General features: G+C 39.5%; 2 long non-coding RNA genes across 2 annotated transcripts in view; both read left to right on the top strand.

Annotated features, from left to right (window-relative positions):
* The first annotated feature begins 11173 nt into the window (after positions 1–11173).
* Positions 11174–11739, top strand: LOC308066249. Its single transcript, XR_013929084.1, has 2 exons — positions 11174–11280; positions 11317–11739. It is a non-coding gene; the product is annotated as an uncharacterized lncRNA (long non-coding RNA).
* Positions 11740–18859: 7120 nt separating this feature from the next.
* Positions 18860–19059, top strand: part of LOC308066250 — a 600281-nt gene continuing 600081 nt past the window's right edge. Inside the window, exon 1 of the long non-coding RNA XR_013929085.1 lies at positions 18860–19018. This is a non-coding gene — a long non-coding RNA (uncharacterized lncRNA). The remainder of the gene's footprint in view (positions 19019–19059) is intronic.

The raw sequence follows: 19059 nt of genomic DNA, 5'->3' as shown, positions 1-19059 counted from the left end.
TCCATGTTCAAAATAGAACAGAACAGCTCGGTCATCAGAACTGAAGTGAAAAGCTATGCAGTATATGTCTTACTGCTCTTGAAATTGGATGCTGATTTTTTTCAGATTTTTTCTAATACTGTTTCCAAGACTCTTTTCCAGTGCGACATTTCCTTTGAAGACTTACATAGCTTTCAAGTGCCAAACTACATGCTCTTGCAAGGTGTCAGTGGCCTGCTTGTAAAAGATAAGGCAGGAGAGGCTGACACAGTCAATGTATTTTGTTTACAGAAATTTTACCTCAGTGATCAATAACTGTATGTAACGGAAAGACGGTTTCATTCTCCCTTTGACATGATGCTAGCTACATTGCCTAAGGACTTTTTTCACTGTCAAACGTGTTTTATTCTAATATCTATAGCCAGTTTAGCAGTGACATAATGTTTTATAGTCAGAGGTGCCAGCTATGCTTTCACATTTGATTTGTATTTATTCCATCAAAATGTTTATATTTTAATACACTGCAGAGCCTAGCTTTAAATCACTGTCAGCAAAGTAAACCTGCTAAGCAACAAGCTCAGCCCCACAGAGGAGATTTCAGGCAGTGCAGGGTTTTGTTTTCTAGAACCTGATCTTCACAACAGAACCTCAAACATTGTGTCAAAGGTTATTATTATCCTCAATGTATTTAGTAAATACAGCTGCTTGTGGAAGCTAGATGTAAGACAATAAAAGGTGCACATTCTTTCTATTCTCAGTTTAGATTAAAATAAGACAGTGTGAATGTGGTTATAGGCATGGCATAAAAAAGCCCACACTTTTCTGACTGACAGGCAAATGAGCAATCCATTCACTAATCTGTATGTCAGGAAAATCTATTTCAGATTTAAGACATTTAAAATACTAGAGTGTAATTATTTTCCTTTTGTAAAAGCACTTTATTTTCTGTATTTTCATAACTTAAGTTTATGGACTCACAATTAAATATTACCCTCTTACCCTGACTCAGTTATTTGCAAGCTAACAGCTGAGCTGACATAACTGACCGGTTACGCACGCTTCCATCCTGCCCTGTTTGTGAGAGAAAATGCATTAGCTCAGCACTGAGGCGTGCTAAAAGTGTGATGGTACATGGGTAAAACGTTTCATTTGTTCAGTAGCTCTAATTCAGTTACGCTCAACAATATTTCTGTGCTTGCAGACTACCAGACGTGGAGGTGTAGTTTTGGTAGTAGTAAGTAAGTTCATGCATAAAAATCTAAGTAGGCAAGAGTTTTTATGTAGAAGAATAATTCTATAGAAACAATAAGTTGTTATACTGAAATGGACATGTAGATGAAAGCTAAATTTCATGATTTAGATTTAACGTGAAGGTCTGAGTTTAAATTTTGGTTCATTAGGACAAAAGTCTTAGAATCCAATCTACTGATTTTTTTTTAAGAAACCAGAGCTAAAAAAATCCCGTCAGAAATGGTAATTATGTCTATACAGACATGCCTTTAACCAAATTAGTTCAGATATTTTTTCACGTGGGATCAAGCAGCAAACAGCCCATTTATTGCTGTCCAGATCCTGATGTTAAGTCCTTATTTTCTTTTCTGTTTCTTTCCCTATCGTAAATTAATGACACTTTTCTTTAAATACAAACTATGTAAAATATGTATAAAATTTTAAAATACGAAGCCATTAAGAAGGGAGGAATTGTAACATATTTTTTTCTGCTTTATTTCCAGTAGAGTAAAACTGTGCCATTTTGAAGCACAGAAACTTACTGCCTGGACAAAATAGACTTTGGGATGTAGGGACCAAAATTTGTATTTTTACCCACTGCGTGGGTCAGTGCTGGAGCGAGAGTGCAGAGAAGAGTATTATTTATACACACCTTAATTCAGTCCACTTTGTTAAACCACTGTGTTAGGGATGAACTGTTACCAAGCAGTAAGAAGAAATAGATCAATCCCCAGCCCAGAATCCATGGAAGACTGAACTGCAGTGAAAATGGCCTTATCCTGTGATCTTTTTTTACTTCTTTTTTCAGTTTGTTTATCCAGGCCCTTTCACTTCTCTGGTCAAGAAGCCCACCATAAATGCAGTCCAAGTTTCAGCTTTAGTTACTTAAAACCAGCAAACTTTTGGAAAAGAGACAGGAATTTCAGATGACTTAAAATTTTACTCAGTTTTTAAGGTATTAAGGTATGTGGGGATTTGGAGATGGGCAAAGAACATGAGTGTCACAGCCTCTCAGGTTTTGAGAGATATATTCTTTTTTTGGACAAGCAAAAATCTCTTGCTGATCTTTTTACAGCATCTGCAGTGGAGAAAGAGTTTCAGTTTTGGATATGACTCAGAAGGAATGTCAGAAACCTTGAGCTGGAATTTCTTGTTTACCAGAGCTTCAAAAAGGTAAGGCAGTGAGATGCATAAGAAGAAGCTGGTTTGTGGTTTTGTTTTTTTCCTTATGCAACATAACTGAAGGAAATGTCAGGGCCTGCAAAAGGAAGAAGTTGATAGCCAGGTGCTTAACAAAAATTAAATAAATAATTAGAAATTGGCTTAGCAATTATAGTGTTGAAAGTGCACGTACGTGCATGAGCACATGGTTCTTTCATAAATTGTTTGGCATGTTTAGTGATTATTAAAAGACACTCAAAGGCAATCAAAGGTTTAATACAAATGAACACAAAACCCGATAAGATTATTTAGCAACTATGCAGTGTGGTTTTCTTTTAAAACAAAGTTAACTTATCTCTTGAAAAAGTGATATTGCAGGGTGTTGCACCTTATCTGGTTTAATTTTTATTATCCTGTTGACAAGGTAATGTTAATGTTATGCTTGATAATAACAAGGGGATGTTTTCCAGGAAAAGCAGATTTTTTTAAAAAAATTGTTTCATAAAATAATGCCTGAGAGCCACATCAGCTTTATTTCTGCTTATAATTACTTAGGGCTTAACATTTTTTAGAGATCTTGAGGGAGTTAAAATAGTCTACTCACATTTTCTCAACAACATTTTAATTCTGGGGTTTTGTTTATGTTTAATTATTGGAAAATCATCTTCATGCACTAAGAATGAACAGAAGAAAGTGTGGGTTTTTTCCAAAGATGCACACAGCTAGGTATTTCCCCTGAGTGGTATTGTGTATGTGAAGTGTATTCCCTAGAAGCTTCTGCAGTTTTGCTTTGGTGTATTCTCTAGGGTGCGCAGAAAAATGTGGAAAGGTTTGTGTATATCCTAAACGCTGAAACTTTTCACAAAGGTGTCCTGATCACAGCAGTAGCTTTAAACCATTTTGCTATTATTTTTGAATGAGACTATGCCATAGAAGCAGTCTAGCTAGTTTATGCTATCTGTTCAAAGTTTTTCATTATGAAACACAATTACAGAGGTGATATGCAGGTCACTGTGAATCATCAATCTAATATTTTTCTCATTCTGATATAGGAGCTGTAATCAGCATGATCACTTTTCTACTTAGCTAGGAAATTATTTGTTTTTTATTACAAGTATAGATATAAACTAATATTAAAGTTACATATTGAACTAGACAAAGTCTGATGTAAAAAGTTAGGAAGTGAGAGTTAAGGGTCCCAACCTATACATATGAAGCAAAAATACTAGAAAACCCTGTCCAACACACCTAGCTGAAAAGACATGACTGCTTGGCTGAAAGCAGGTTTGTGATGAAAAAAACACATAGCATTTTTACTGGGATGTGTGTACTTCTGAATACTCTGGAAAATACAGAAGAATTTTCCAATATCCAATAGCCTTTAAACTTCACAAAAACCTTCTTACCTTCCTTAATTTTGTTGTTTTTACTTCTCATTCCTCACCCCAAATGTATCAAAGAACTAAAAGCAGTTGTTTAGAGGAAGGACTTAAGCTTACAGGTATAATTTTATTTTTGATAGTTCTTAACCTTTATATTTTACAGTTTTCATATCTTTTTATCAAAGACTTTTGTTTTCCCCTTAGACTAGTTTGCTAGGTTGAGAGTGGGAATTTTGTTTTGCTTTCTTCTGCTACTACAAGTTACCTTGTGTAACTTCTGTGATTTAATGTGTGCAACAGAGGAATAACTCTCACCTTGTTCTGTCTCTTTAGCCATAGAAATAATCTCTTCAGGGGTGAAGCCAGGTGCCATTTCCTGAATAACAGAATGAAGTGGACTGGGACCAAGAACATACTTCAACATTTAAATATCAGTTTGGCAATACCTAAAAATATGGAAGATGGAACTTATCAGTCGCTAACAGTCTTTCTACGTATTCATGTGAATATACAGCTGGTGCAATTTAGATAAGCACAATGCAATTAGCAGAGCTGGAATTTGGATAGAACAATGAAGCTATCCCTCTTCCTCTTCAAAACATCATCAAGAGACTATTTTTAATCACCACAAGTAATGGATATCTTAATTATACTCTTCCACCAAAAAAATTAAATTCCAGCATCACGGGTCATTATGCAGGAACATTAATTTAAGTAATATTGGCTCACAGTGAAGAATATCATCTACTAAAATGCCACCATCACTTGTTTTAGAATCTGGAAATATCCTATTTGATCTAAGTATGTTTTGTACCACTGATGCTCAAGGGCTATTCTGTGATGTGTTTCTTTATAGGCCTGTAGAAAATAGAAGCCTTTTGTTGAAGGATAATTTATGGTTTCTTCCCTAACACTCATAGTTAAAGAAAAAAGGAACAAAAAAATTACAAACCCACATAAAATAAAAAGTATGTAATATACACACCTAAATTCAGAGCAGGAATACTATCTTGCTGCTTCCTTAACCGATAAATTACTCTTTTCATCTACTGTTGGTACACTTCATGCAAAGCAGAATAGTTTCCAAAACAAGTTATTCCTTTCAAAGAAAAAAAATCACTTTAGACCTGCCTGATCACAAGAACACATCCTGTCAACAGCTTTGCAATAAGGTCCAGTGCGATGGATGGTGTCCAAAGAATACTAATCAGATTTCTGTATAAACAAAGTGCGTTCTACACTTCAGTTTCTGGAAGCTTATTGTCCAAACATTTTACTAAAGTACTAAGTGCTTTTAAAAAAGTCTTTCTGCACAACATCAAGAACTATCAAAGTACCTGTGGTAAAAGATAAGATTGCACTTTAACTTCCATGATGTGTTTTTGCGAGTACCAACTCTGTCAAAATGCTATCAAGCAATGGCTCAATTTATGCAGCTTCAGTGTTTCCCCATTCAGGGCCTCTGACTGGGATTCTGCCCTTCTAGTATTTTAGCAGTGGAGGTAGTATGTCCATGTGGGTGGTTGTGGGGCAGAGGGAGAATCACTTCTGTGGTCTGTGTGTTGGCATTTAAAAAGTCAAGGTGGAGTCCAATAAAAATATTAGCAATGAAGGGCTACACACTTAACTCTTGCTCATCTCATTTCTCTAAAGCGTAGGACAAAGGTTGCTGAACACATTTACAGCACAGTCCGCTCACTGAATTGCTGAATACCTAATCTCAATCCAGCACTAGCAAATGCAGTAAATTCCTCTGAGGCAGCACTTCAGTGTATAGATTCAGCAGCAGGAGGTCCAGCGAGTCCGTTCTGACCTCTAGGCCTTCAGAACCTAAGAGGCATGAAGTCTAAAGCATACAAATTATAGATCAAAGCAGAGCTGTGAAGTTTCAAGGTTTTTGTTGTTTAAATATTGACCTAGAGAAACAGATGGATGTTGGAGGCTGTTTGGTTTGTATTTCATCTGATTACTTCTCAAGCTATAAATTAGAGCCTGCAAGAGGAACAAGTTTTCTGCAAAACAGTTTGAGGCTGCTGTGTTTCAGAAAGCAGAGGGAGGAACAGGAAAGGGCAATAGTCCCACTTTCTCAGTCCACTCACAAACTAAATGCTGTATGGATTCCCAGTCAGGAAAGGTCAAACCAGAAGACCTCCAAATCCTAGAACCCTCCTCCAGAAGCTCTTAGCCCTGAACTTTCTCTATCTCCCCACACTTAAAAATTCATTCTGGGTTTTGATCTAATTCCTTCTAGCAGTAGTCTACAGAAAAGACTGGTAGGGAAGGAGAGAGGGAACCTGAAAGTCTTTGAGAATTTCTTGTCATGAAAACATAGGGATTATTCTCTATTTCTTATCCCCCATTTTTTTACCATGAGCACCCTCTCCCATCCACTGTTGTCTGTTTTCTCAGTTCTTACAAAAGATCCAAGACCCTGTTTCTTTTCTCCCAGTGGATGACTCCTTAACCCCTGAGTGGTTTAGAATAACTCTAGAAAATCTCCTCTGACATTGCTGTGTCTTCAAAGCACCACACCATTGGATCCCTGGCATAACAAAGATCACCGGACCCTGACCTCTCCAAACACCCTTCCTACCACTATTTCCAGGGCTGAAAATGCCTCACCCTGCCACGAGTCCCCACTTTTCTCTACCAGCAGTCCATCAAATAATCCTTCACTACTTTCCCATTTCTTCTTGAAGTTTCTCATTCCAGACCTAGGATTATTTGCAGCCTTATATAAGCCACCTAAATTTAAGTGCAGTCATGAGCCTTCTGTTTCAAAGAACATGCTCAAGCAGCCAGATGTAACTTCTTATCTGTTTCCTTCAAATTTGGTCTGTCACACCACCGAATCCCCTAAAGAAAGCTGTGAATGCCTAACTCATCTGTCACCCATCAAATTTTCCACTTGGTTCAAAATCCTCTAAAGCCTCCTGAACCATCCTTACAGAGATTATTGTTCACTAAACCCCTATTCCCATCCAACTATTCACCTAGAACTAAAATTGCCAACCCTATTTTTCCCAGGGAATTAAAAAATCCAGATATAAATACCCAATAGGGTAGGACCCCTAAAAGGGAAGAGACTATAAAGAACACACTTGAAAAAAAAATCCAGAATGGTCCTATTTTGTCTGCTTAGTCACTAGGGAAGAAATCAGATAGAAGGATGCAAGGTACAGAGGCTCAGGGTGTAGGGGTTTCCCTTCTCTTCCTGTAACATGGGAAACAGGCTCCAGGCAATCACAGCCGTGAGAAGTCTCTCGCTTTGTCTCTGACCTATTAATTTTGTCTCCATCTCAGGTTGCCGGCTGCACTACCTGCAGCTGACAAATCGGGCAGCTTTTTCTTTTGCCCTCTTCAGTCTGCCAAATACTTGCACGTGACCTGTGGACTCCATCAGGGAGAAAGGCCCGGAACTGCAGAGCCATGAAAAGCTGTGCTCCTCACTGTGCCAAGCTCTCTCAGTATCCAGTCTAATGCATAAACCCCAGCAGGACCTGGGGGGCAGGGACGGGTGATGGTGGGGTCTGAGTGAGGTCTGACCCGGGCAAACTGTGTCAAACACTGCAGCAAAGGGAAGCTGGTGGTTTTTCACAAAACCCTGAGTGATTTCAGGCCACAAATACTACGGACTTTAAATAACCCTGCACCTTCACAAGATCCAGGAACACTTGCCAGCTGCTTGCCTCAGGGGAAGATGAAGTACCCACCATTTTTCCACACATACTCTAATTGCCGTGACAGGAGACCCCACGGTGGGGCTGGAAGTCTGCCCCAGCCCACTCCAGCCACATGTGCCAACACACCAGCCCAGGGACCACAGTGCATGGCAGAGTACTGCCTCAGTAGCAGGAGGCACCAGGACCATCTCTAGCTCAATTTGTCACCCTGTGCCAAGTAGCATTGGTTAGGTATGTACTGTGGAAATGTGTGGAACAAAATTTTGTGCCAGTGAGGTGAAATGAGGAAGTCGGGAGTCTTGAACTGATAGCAATTTCCTTGCAGGAAGGCTGCCACTATCGGAAGATTGTTGACCTTTCACTCACCACTTCTCACTCAGGCACAATTCAAAGAGGTCCCTTCATTCAACTATGGGTAAAAAACCCTATTTTCTTACACATCTCAATAAGATCATTTGGACAAAAGCATTGATTTCAGAGTCTTTACAAGTAACTCGTTCAGAATAGCCATTGTGCTTTAAATCCATACCAGTCAAATCCACAGTAACTTCCATATGGAGAAGCCTCCTTTGGCCAAGGACCCTCTAAATCTATATTGTCTTGCAGTAATCATAGAAACCTGGAAATAAACATCTGTTGAAGAGTCCAGATACGTTGTACATGCGGTGATTTGCTGCTGCATATCATTAGGTCAATCTTATTTTTAAATGGAAAGTAGATGGTATTGAAAATATTTTTATCTTGCTGTAAGCTTTGGTTCCATTGATTTAATACTTTTCTGGCAACATGTTACTGGTCCAGGGTTATGTGACCTTCTCACACAGGCCTATGCAGTACCACATGTATGGTAATGCCAAGGTGGTAGCAGTATGGTAATGCCAAGGTGGTAGCACCTTGAATTAACAGAGACTTGACAGCTTCTTTGGGAAAAATCTTTGCTTTTTTAAGCTTTATCAGAATTGCAATGCAAATAAACCACTTATAATGTCATTGACTTTATTGCAGTATAACTGCTGACAACATTTGTATTTTTCTCAAGACTATCTCCACAGAATTGACAAGAAGTTTTTTTCCCATTAAAAGCTCCATCAAAACCACATCATAATGCTAGTAGAAAATCGTTTTAAAATTACTAAGATAATTTCACAAGAATATTCATTAATGTGACAAAATTTCTTTTAAAGTTGTCATAAAACTCCTTGGTTAGAAATTTAAAAATAATACCTGCCAAATACATGTCTTGCTACAGTAGAACACCACTGCTTAAGAAAATATTCATGCACATACTTTTAGAAGATTCTGTAGGCATCAGCTGGGCATTCTTCAATTATTTTATAAGTGGTATTTTGAACAGACAAGAATAAGATGTGCTTCTGTGATCTCCTGAATTTGATTTTCAACATTTTAAAATAACATTAATGAGTGAATGTGTTGACCCAGTTAAAAATTTATTTGTATTAAGGAAAAGTGGTTTTTAAATGCAATAGTGATCTTTGAAATGCATTTCACTTTCAACGTAAATAACTTTGCAATGTGTTCTCACATGGAATTATAAAAAATAGCTAATTCCTTCTGCTATCAAGCTCTGATGATATTTCACAGCTCCTATAAGATGCAGGAAGTATGATCACCTTTGCACAGAGGGCAAATTTGAAGAAAAATGCCAAGGGAAAATGAAGTCATTGACATGACTTGAACCAGACCTCCAGACGCTCTTACACAGACATTTGTGATCAGCTGTCTCACTTTTCTCCCTTGTAGGTATATAGTCTTCTGCAAGTGCTGAAACAAACTACAAAATTGTGTGATTGAAGTTAACAGATTTCCTATCTGTAGAAAATTGTCATATGGTTATATCAAAATTAATCCTACCAAATTTATTTATTGCTGATTTGTAACTAAAAAGGCGTTTATATTTTAAATAAGTGTTGATTATAAGTAGAAAATTCCACAAAGCATAAAGATTCTGATTTTGATAATCAACCCGTCATATGCATTCCTGAGACAACAAACAAATAACAGCTGTTAACATACATAGCTACATACTTTTACTACTTTAAAAATTAATAATCATGCCATAATCATGCTGTAGCTTGATGTAATAGCTTTCTCCCTTAGATCAGTATTTCCTATCTCCTTCTTTTAACTTTATCTACATAGAATGAGTATTTGTAAATTATTAAAAAGCGTATTGCAAATGTTTTCCACATAGCAGGCTGCAATGCTATGCTAAATAAATAAAACCACTTACACAACTACAGGTTAACTTAGGTCAAAGAATATTAGAATAAACTGAGAGATTTACCTTAAACAAATGACATCATTAGAACAAAACAAAATATTATTACATACGAATCTCCCACTAGGATTAACAATTTAAAATCCATTTTCATTTCATAACTGAACAAATTCTTCATCCAAAACTCAGAAAATTACCACAAGTTTCTTCAACCCCATTGGTATTAAGATTGTTCTTTTACTTTTTGTTCCAATTAAATATAGATGTGGGTGTCCTCTTTCTTCAGATGACAGTTATTCAGTGTACTTGAGCAAAAGCAACTTCACCAGAGCGGGCACTACAGCAATTTCACTGGCACCATGCAAAACTCCAGCTGCTAAATCTGAAATTCTTTAAAACAGTGAATAACAAATGCAATTTGCATAATAAAATCCTTTTGTGTTCATTGAGATTGCTCATATCATTAAATGATTTCATGGGTGAATGAGGAGTTGAAAATCTGGCCTTGAGAAAAGAAGCCTCATTAAGTTTATTTCTCCTTTCTGAAAAGAGAATGGATGTGAAAATATAATGAAGTATCTCTGTCAATTGTGGAGCAGCAGTACATACACACAAACAAACATTAGCTTCCCTGTCTGCACAAACTGCGAGACATTCACACGTACTGTGGGAATTAATCCTATGCAATTCTTTCCGCAGAGAACATGGAGAAGATGTTCACTCTTGGCTTGAAATTGTATTATTACATGAATGGCAAATAATATTAAAAGATGTGAATGGAGTCACTGATTATGTAATTATATCTTGTTTCCTTGGGGAACTGAGGGGTTGAAGGTACTCTTTGGCACCAGCTATTAGTGGTCTAACTTTTCACCTCTGAAGACATGAATTCAAGTCATGCCAAGAGTAGTTTTTGTCCCTGTGCCCAAGGACACAGTCTGGCATGCATATTTATAAAACTTGATTAGAGCAGGACAAGGAATGCAAGCCTTGCCCCGAGGAAATGAATGGCAGCTCTCCTTTTGGCTTCCACCAGCTAGGCTTTCCCCTAAGGCTGAGAATGTAAAAGTGTCACAAGAGATCTCCCTAAACTTTAGCTTCCTCTTTGGCACCAGCTCATCTTGGCAACGTCTCCATTTTTCTTGGCCAGCTTTCCAAATTTCCAGTAAAGAGAAGACAAAAAAAGAAAAACAAAAAAAATCTCGCCTCTTGACTATTTCAGGATGCTGTTTTTCCCTTAAGTTGCATCTCATTTGTCTATTCTTTTTTGCACCAGCCAGAATAGTCCCTTTAGGACATTCCCCTGGCTCAAAAGCCCAGAACATTTTGGGTTCCTTTCCCTTCTGACCTGGCAAGTCCTCTACACCAAAGGGCCAGCAGTAAGTGGCCTCCATCCAGTAATACCATTGTTATGCCACCCAGAGGCTTACGTAATTAGAAAGAACAATGGTACAGGAGCATAGAAATGGGACTACAAGAGATATGGTCCTGCTAACCAGGACCATACTGATATGGAGAAATAGTGTGAAATGGGGACAATGGACATCGATTGTGATTGTATATGTCTGCTCAAGGAATGTGGGTATGGTGACTAGTCATGGGTGCGGTGTCTGGTCTGGTCACATAGGCACACAGCCTTGAGGAGACAACTACAGTTTTGAGGAGACGCCTGCCCCTCTTCCTCTAACAAAGGGGAGACGGGGAGATGCCTGCCCTTCTTCCTCTAACAAAAGGGGCTATTTTAAAAAAGAATGAGAAAAGGATGAGAGATATTCCAATGCTATCTAGAGGGAGGGAGTGCTAAGTCCCCTTGCTGGAGAAGATCGGATGGTCACAAGAACATGAATCACCTACAAACCTGCAAGACCACCACATTCCAGGAAACGGACTGATAAGCTAATTAACATACAAAGCGGGGTTTAGGTAACGAATATGTATAGGCGTTAATTGAATATTCATTTGTTTCATTGTATAAATGTGGGATGGTTTGTTACTTCGGGCATGCACGCTTGTGGAGGAGCGATCCCCCGTGCATCTGCGCGCAATAAACATACCTACTTTATAACTTTCGAGTTATAGAGTCTAATTCCGCACGTCAATACTATACCTCTCACAGTTGTTTTTACAGAGGACTGAAAAAGAATACATCAGAAACATTGTCATTTAATCTCAGGATGCATTTTCCTCATTAGATCTCAACCTAGTTGTTGGCACTTAGCTGTTGTCTTCAAATGGAAGTAAAATAAAACATCTGCAGACTTTGTCATATCCCATTTATTTACCTATTCTTTAAGGTGAATAATCCTTATCTTTTCATTTCTCTCCCCTCCCCACCCAGGACTATGCATATCTTTTCATGGCCTGTCCAAACTATGCTAAATTTACATGTTATGCAAAAGCCCTTGAGCTCAGGCTGTGTGGACGGGTACACTGAGGCAACAGAGCCCAGCATCACGCTGAGATATTGGGTTACTTCTAGAAACAGTGTAATTGCACTGGTGACATGCTACGTCTAAGCCAATAAGCCCCTCTTCTCAGCTTGGGCTGAACAGAGCACAGCCTTGACGTGACTGCTGTTACAAGCTGTGATTCATGCTATTTATGTGTCTCCATTTACAACATTGTAGCTACTTCTAAAGACTTTATTTGATTTACTTATACATGTGGGGCTTGTTTTTACTAAACTCCTCCTTTAACTGAAATCTCCTTTTATAACATATTTTCTGTTTGTGTTGACGTGCGGAATTAGACTCTATAACTCGAAAGTTATAAAGTAGGTATGTTTATTGCGCGCAGATGCACGGGGGATCGCTCCTCCACAAGCGTGCATACCCGAAGTGACGAACCATCCCACATTTATACAATGAAACAAATGAATATTCAATTAACGCCTATACATATTCGTTACCTAAACCCCGCTTCGTATGTTAATTAGCTTATCAGTCCGTTTCCTGGAATGTGGTGGTCTTGCAGGATTGTAGGTGATTCATGTTCTTGTGACCATCCGATCTTCTTCAGCAAGGAAACTTAGCACTCCCTCCCTCTAGATAGCATTGGAATATCTCTCATCCTTTTCTCATTCTTTTTTAAATAGCCCCTTTGTTAGAGGAAGAAGGGCAGGCGTCTCCCCGTCTCCCCTTTGTTAGAGGGGCAGGCGTCTCCTCAAAACTGTAGTTGTCTCCTCAAAGCTGTGTGCCTATGTGACCAGACCAGACACCGCACCCATGACTAGTCACCATACCCACATTCCTTGAGCAGACATATACAATCACAATCGATGTCCATTGTCCCCATTTCACACTATTTCTCCGTATCAATCCCCCCTTTTCTATCAAACTAAGTAAATTCTTTTACTTAAGCAGTCTTCCCAAATGATATAAAGCATCATACATAAGTGTTACCCTTTTAAACATTCTCCAAACCCACAAATATAACATAATGGTTAGTATTAAGGAAATTCCTCAACTGATCAATAAGATTACAATGGGGTGTACCATAGTGTTAAGAATTCCTGTTGCAGAAGGTGACCAGCCAAAGAGAGTATTCCACCAATTATGGTTTCCATCCTGTTCTACCTTTTTTTTTTAAAAAAAAACTTTCTTGATCCCCTCTACATCATGATGGATCATAAGAAGAGTTTCGTGTCCCTTTTCTTTGGTTTCTTCCAGTATACGTTGTAAATCTGAATGTTTTAATAGTTCTTTTATACTGCTTATATTTAGTCCTATGGGGGTAGGGATTATCATCTGTGATAGGGTAAAGTTGGATTTTAAGAATTGATGAGACACTACTGGGGCTGAGTAACTAAAATCGCATCCTGTTATAGTAGTAAAATTACAAATACAATAATTTGAATATTGTGCAGTCTCCTTTACCTCCCCATCTACGGTTATTGTGTTACACTTGGTTCTCAAACACGCACATCCCTTCCCTGCATATATAATTACTGTTTTCAAGTTTGCATTTGGTCGGGCCTCGAAATGACATATTTTCTGATCTGTATCTAAACAAGTATCCTGAGCCATTATAGTATTGCTTTCACAGAGGAAGCCCTGCTGTTCTCGCATAATACAAGATTCTAAATCTACTGTTTGCCACTTGTCGCCTATCTTGCTGGCCCATGTTCTATGCTCAAAAGGATATTTTCCTAGGCATATTACAAAGATGGGCTTGGTTAAGGTAAAATTGTGCCAACATTACCGTGAATTAAAGCACATGGCTGTATTTAGAAGGGTAAATTCCTTATCTACCTTTCTGACATTAATCAGGGTGTCTCCTGAAATCTTGGTGTTATCTTTTTCATTATATGTTTGGCACCCTACTTTTATCCTATCTCCTAATTTTCCCCATAATCGGTCGACTTTGTGTACATCCTCCCGATCCCATTGATTCCTTTGGTACACCTCATTTTCAGAAAAAACACCATAGCTAGTTTCGTCTTTGAGTCCACCTTTCCCATTATTCCAGTGTGTTTTTTCTGGGCATGATTCCAAGGCCAGTTATCAGGCTCTTGGTTGTAGGCAAGAGAGAGGGTACAAAAAACCACAAATGGTTTAAACCCACTATTGATCATTTTAAGAATCTAAACGTTCCTCACATATACATATAAAATCTGTTTTGATCAAAAATATCTTTGTTTGAGTTGGGGCTTACTGATAACAAATTGGGCAAGACTGGCCACTGGCTCAGTCCCAGACTCTATTGTTCTATATTGTTTGTTGTGGTGCCCTTCCCATATGGTGGATCCACAACCGCTCAGGTTCACTTACTTGCCACCCACATTGTTCCCATTTGTCCGAGTAAATTTAAGTTTCAGTTCTTTTTTATCTGGGGTTACTTTCCATGAAGTTGCAGGGGCTTTCTTGATCCGGGTATGGTGAATCCAAGAATTCTGTCCCTCAACCTTGATTGCAGTGTAGGTGGTGAGTAGGACTTGAAAAGGTCCGGTCCACTGTGGTTCCAGGGTTTTATCTGTAAAACACTTAACGTATACATAGTCCCCTGGTCGTATATCGTGAACAGGTCCATCCAGACCCCTACTGCGTGTTCCCATCACATGCTTCTCAATTCTTATTCTAATTGTTTGTTTAGTGCCACCATATAGGAAGTCATTGTTTCTTCACCAATCTGTGAAGACGTCCCCTTTTGTTCCCCATAGTGTCGTCCATATAAAATTTCAAATGGGCTAAGCCCCTCTTTTGCTCTTGGTCTAGTTCGAATTCGTGTAAGAGCTAATGGCAAAGACTGGGGCCAAGTTAGATTTATTTCTTGACCTAACTTGACAATCTGTTGTTTGATTAGATGATTCATCTTTTCTACCTGGCCACTCGATTGTGGTCGGTATGGGGTATGTAATTGCCAATCTATTCCTAGATGGTGGCTGATCTGTTGCACTATTCTGGACACAAAATGTGGTCCTCTATCCGAGGACATTACTGCTGGGACTCCAAACCTAGGTATTATCTCTTGGAGCAGTATTTTGGTCACTTCCCGGGCTTTAGCAGTTCTGCACGGGAAGGCTTCTGGCCAACCTGAAAAGGTACCTGTTAGTACCAATAAATATCGATACCCCCCTTTTTTAGGAAGTTCCGAGAAATCGGATCTGCCAATGTTGCCCTGGAACATTTCCTCTACTAATGTTCCCTAGTTTTATTTTATTTGCTTTATTGGGATTATTGCATAAACACATTTCACATTGCTGAGTCACCTGTTTTATTACAGTATACAAGTTTTGCCCTATCAATTTCTGATTTAGACTTTTATATAAAGCATCAGCTCCCCAATGCGTCTTATTAATAATAGGGCTGTGGTCCATATTAAATTGGATGGTACCACTATATGACCATCCCTTAAATAAGTCCACTTACTTAATTTTATTTTGTCATTCATGTCCTGAATTACCTTGAAGTTTTCTTTAGAATAGTTTGGCTCTTGATCTGTACTTACAGTTTGGATTTTATCATCTGGTATTAAGGATAATTCCTCCTTTCCTACCTCCTCTGTTACTCGTCTGGCCTCATGGTCGGCCAGGCGGTTTCCAATTTCCAAATCAGTGCCTCAGAGCGGGCCATTCCTCACATCAAGGTCTGGCATGGCATATGTTCCCACCGCTCAACGCCTACTGGGTTGCAGCCAACAGCGGAGCTCAAGATTCTTCTTGGTGGCAAACACAGAGGCCAACCCAGTCTTGCCCTTGACTATGGTAGGAGGCACCTGACCAACCTTATTCCTTGTACTTCGTTGTCAATGCAGTTTCATCTGCACATCCCATAACAAGTCACTGTCATGGCAAAACACACAGATTTACATTAGTAGAACTACTACAGAGTGTATTTTATTTCAGGTTTTCTGCCAATATCCCCACAGCCTTGCTGACCAAGGGATATTGTTTTTATCTGAACTGGGCAAGCCTCCCCCTTATCATTTTTACTGTAACAGGTAAAGCATTTTTCACCTTTTATTTTCGGATACACCTGGTTTAAAAATTATTTTACTTCAGGGAGGTCCTCTTTTCTGTTGAATTAAAGATAAGCTTAATATTTCAATTACTTGATCATTTTTAACTTTTAGTTTCATTTCTCCTTCTTTAAACGTCTAGATATTCTAATAAATCTCATCCCAACAAAGATTTTGGTGAATTTGGCATTCTTATTTGTTTTCTTAGTTTATACTTTAAAGGTTTCAGGATGTTTTCCTGGTGGCCAGCAGCTCCCACAACTGTAACAGTTTTTAAATTATTATTATTATTTTTTTACTGAAGTTTAACAAATAAGTTGGTTTTGTATTCACTAAAATTCCACCTCATACCCATTCCCTGCCCTAAAGGGGCCGTTACTGGTCCTGTTGTACTGCAAATGCTGCAGCAATTGGGGTGACATTGTCAGGTCCTTCTGCTCAATTGTCAGCAACAGCAACCCCCTCCTCCTCACCATCAGAAGGGTTCGGGGCAGGAGATGCTGTTCCTGCACTGCAGGTTACACAAGCCTGCCTCTGCAGCAGCACTTCTGTTTTAACTCTTTCTTACCCTGAATGCAAATCTGCTACTTGTTGCTTTAGGTCCGTGTTCTTACATATCAGCCTTCGCAGGCAAACAGCAAACACCCTGCCGTGCATCCAGCATGACTCAGTCCCACCTTCGAGGGGGTACGGGGGTTTGTACAAACTCACCCCAATACTTTAACACTTTCACAAGGTCTTTGATTCTCCACCCCCCCACACCCCCCTCAGGTTTTACATACATTAGTACAAATTTTTATCTTACAACGTGTTTCATTCTGGTTGCTCCACAGAAGGAACCGCAACCTGAGCTTTTTAACACAAAAATTTCAACAAGAACATCTTTCTAGTTTAGGTCTCAGTTTTTTTCCCATCCTTTTCTAGAGCCATAATCAAAGATCAGGTGATGTTAATCCCGCACTCTTTCTAGTGTTAGTACCATAGGATCCCGAGGGGGTACTAATCCACAGTCCTTTTGCCACTCAGGTTTGTCCTGGAGGACGAAGAGCATGTCTGTATACGATACTTCGTCCCATTTTCCCTCTCTCCTCAGAAACAACATTAATTGCAGGAGAGTGTTATAATCTAACATTCCTCCCTCCTGAGGCCATTTCGCATCACTCCAATTTATACAAAAGCCACCACTGATTACAATATTTAATCAATTTCCTTCTATTTTCGGTACCACCATGTCCTACGATATCACTCCAATGTTTTAATATACAACCCAAAGGCGATTTTTCACAGGGCTTACTCTTTCCATTTCCCATTTTACAATTTTAATTACTTTGTTTTTCTCCGGCCGCCTTAGCCACCCAAGGTCGGAAACGCGGATAGAGCTCCTTACTCATATTGCACTCAAACGCATGTCTCAAGCACTCTTGCACTCACACTCAGTCAAAATAATTAAGCTATACACGGAAAATCAAAATGTGCATCTCAATCACACCATTCACACTCTCCGGGCAGCCCTCAGTCACACAAGCAGTATGTTATACGGTACCGTGCACTTATGTACAACTTTTAGGAACACTGACAGTTCACAAAGTATGCATTTCAATGAACAATTGCCAAAAAACAAACAACAAACAAAAAACCACATTTTTCCTGGTCTTAAGCAGAGTGTTAAGTTTTCCGCTATTTGCCACGAATTACCAGAATATTATTATTTTTCAACATACATTTCATAACTCCGAGTTTTGAACATGTAACAAGACAACACATAGAACAAACAAGACACAGAGCGCTATTTCAGTTGTTATATTCTAGGAATTCCCCAATTCTTGAGACAACCCAATGGAAGTTTTTAGCTTCCCCCTTTTTCTTTTTCCTACGCAAAAGTTTCCCTTTTACTTTTGCTAAGAGGTCCCTCTTGTTCCTGTGAGATTCCGCCTTATTCCGTCCCGCCCCCCGCTTTCCGTCACGAGGCCTCCGGGCTTTTAGGAATGGCAGTAACCTCGGGTTTGCTCGATCTGCCCTCAAGATCGCTAGCGGCCACCCCTTGGTCAGCAAACCCCCTCCCAAGGTACCTTTCCTCCTGGGGACTACGCTGCACGCCGGACGTCTCCGTGCGTCTCACCAGCCGCCCCGTTACTAAACATACCGTTTTATCCGTGGATCCAGGGGTTTCTCTTCTGCTCCCGGGTGAACAGCTGAGAAGAGGAGGCTCCTCCGAGGAAATCTCCCGGGGCGCGCCTAGGAGCGTCCGCTCCGCAGCTGGTCCCTCAGCCGAGCAGAAATCCTCCTGCCTGGCTCGCCAAAACTGACGTGCGGAATTAGACTCTATAACTCGAAAGTTATAAAGTAGGTATGTTTATTGCGCGCAGATGCACGGGGGATCGCTCCTCCACAAGCGTGCATACCCGAAGTGACGAACCATCCCACATTTATACAATGAAACAAATGAATATTCAATTAACGCCTATACATATTCGTTACCTAAACCCCGCTTCGTATGTTAATTAGCTTATCAGTCGGTTTCCTGGAATGTGGTGGTCTTGCAGGTTTGTAGGTGATTCATGTTCTTGTGACCATCCAATCTTCTTCAGCAAGGAAACTTAGCACTCCCTCCCTCTAGATAGCATTGGAATATCTCTCATCCTTTTCTCATTCTTTTTTAAATAGCCCCTTTGTTAGAGGAAGAAGGGCAGGCATCTCCCCGTCTCCCCTTTGTTAGAGGGGCAGGCGTCTCCTCAAAACTGTAGTTGTCTCCTCAAAGCTGTGTGCCTATGTGACCAGACCAGACACCGCACCCATGACTAGTCACCATACCCACATTCCTTGAGCAGACATATACAATCACAATCGATGTCCATTGTCCCCATTTCACACTATTTCTCCGTATCAGTGTCACTTGCTGTCTTTTTAGGTGTTGGACTTTATTATGGCT

This window comes from Falco punctatus (assembly GCF_963210335.1).
Source record: "Falco punctatus genome assembly, chromosome: 6".
Taxonomy (NCBI): Eukaryota; Metazoa; Chordata; class Aves; order Falconiformes; family Falconidae; genus Falco; species Falco punctatus.
The sequence above is the reverse complement of the archived record's forward strand: the minus strand, read 5'-3'. Positions and strand labels throughout refer to the sequence as shown.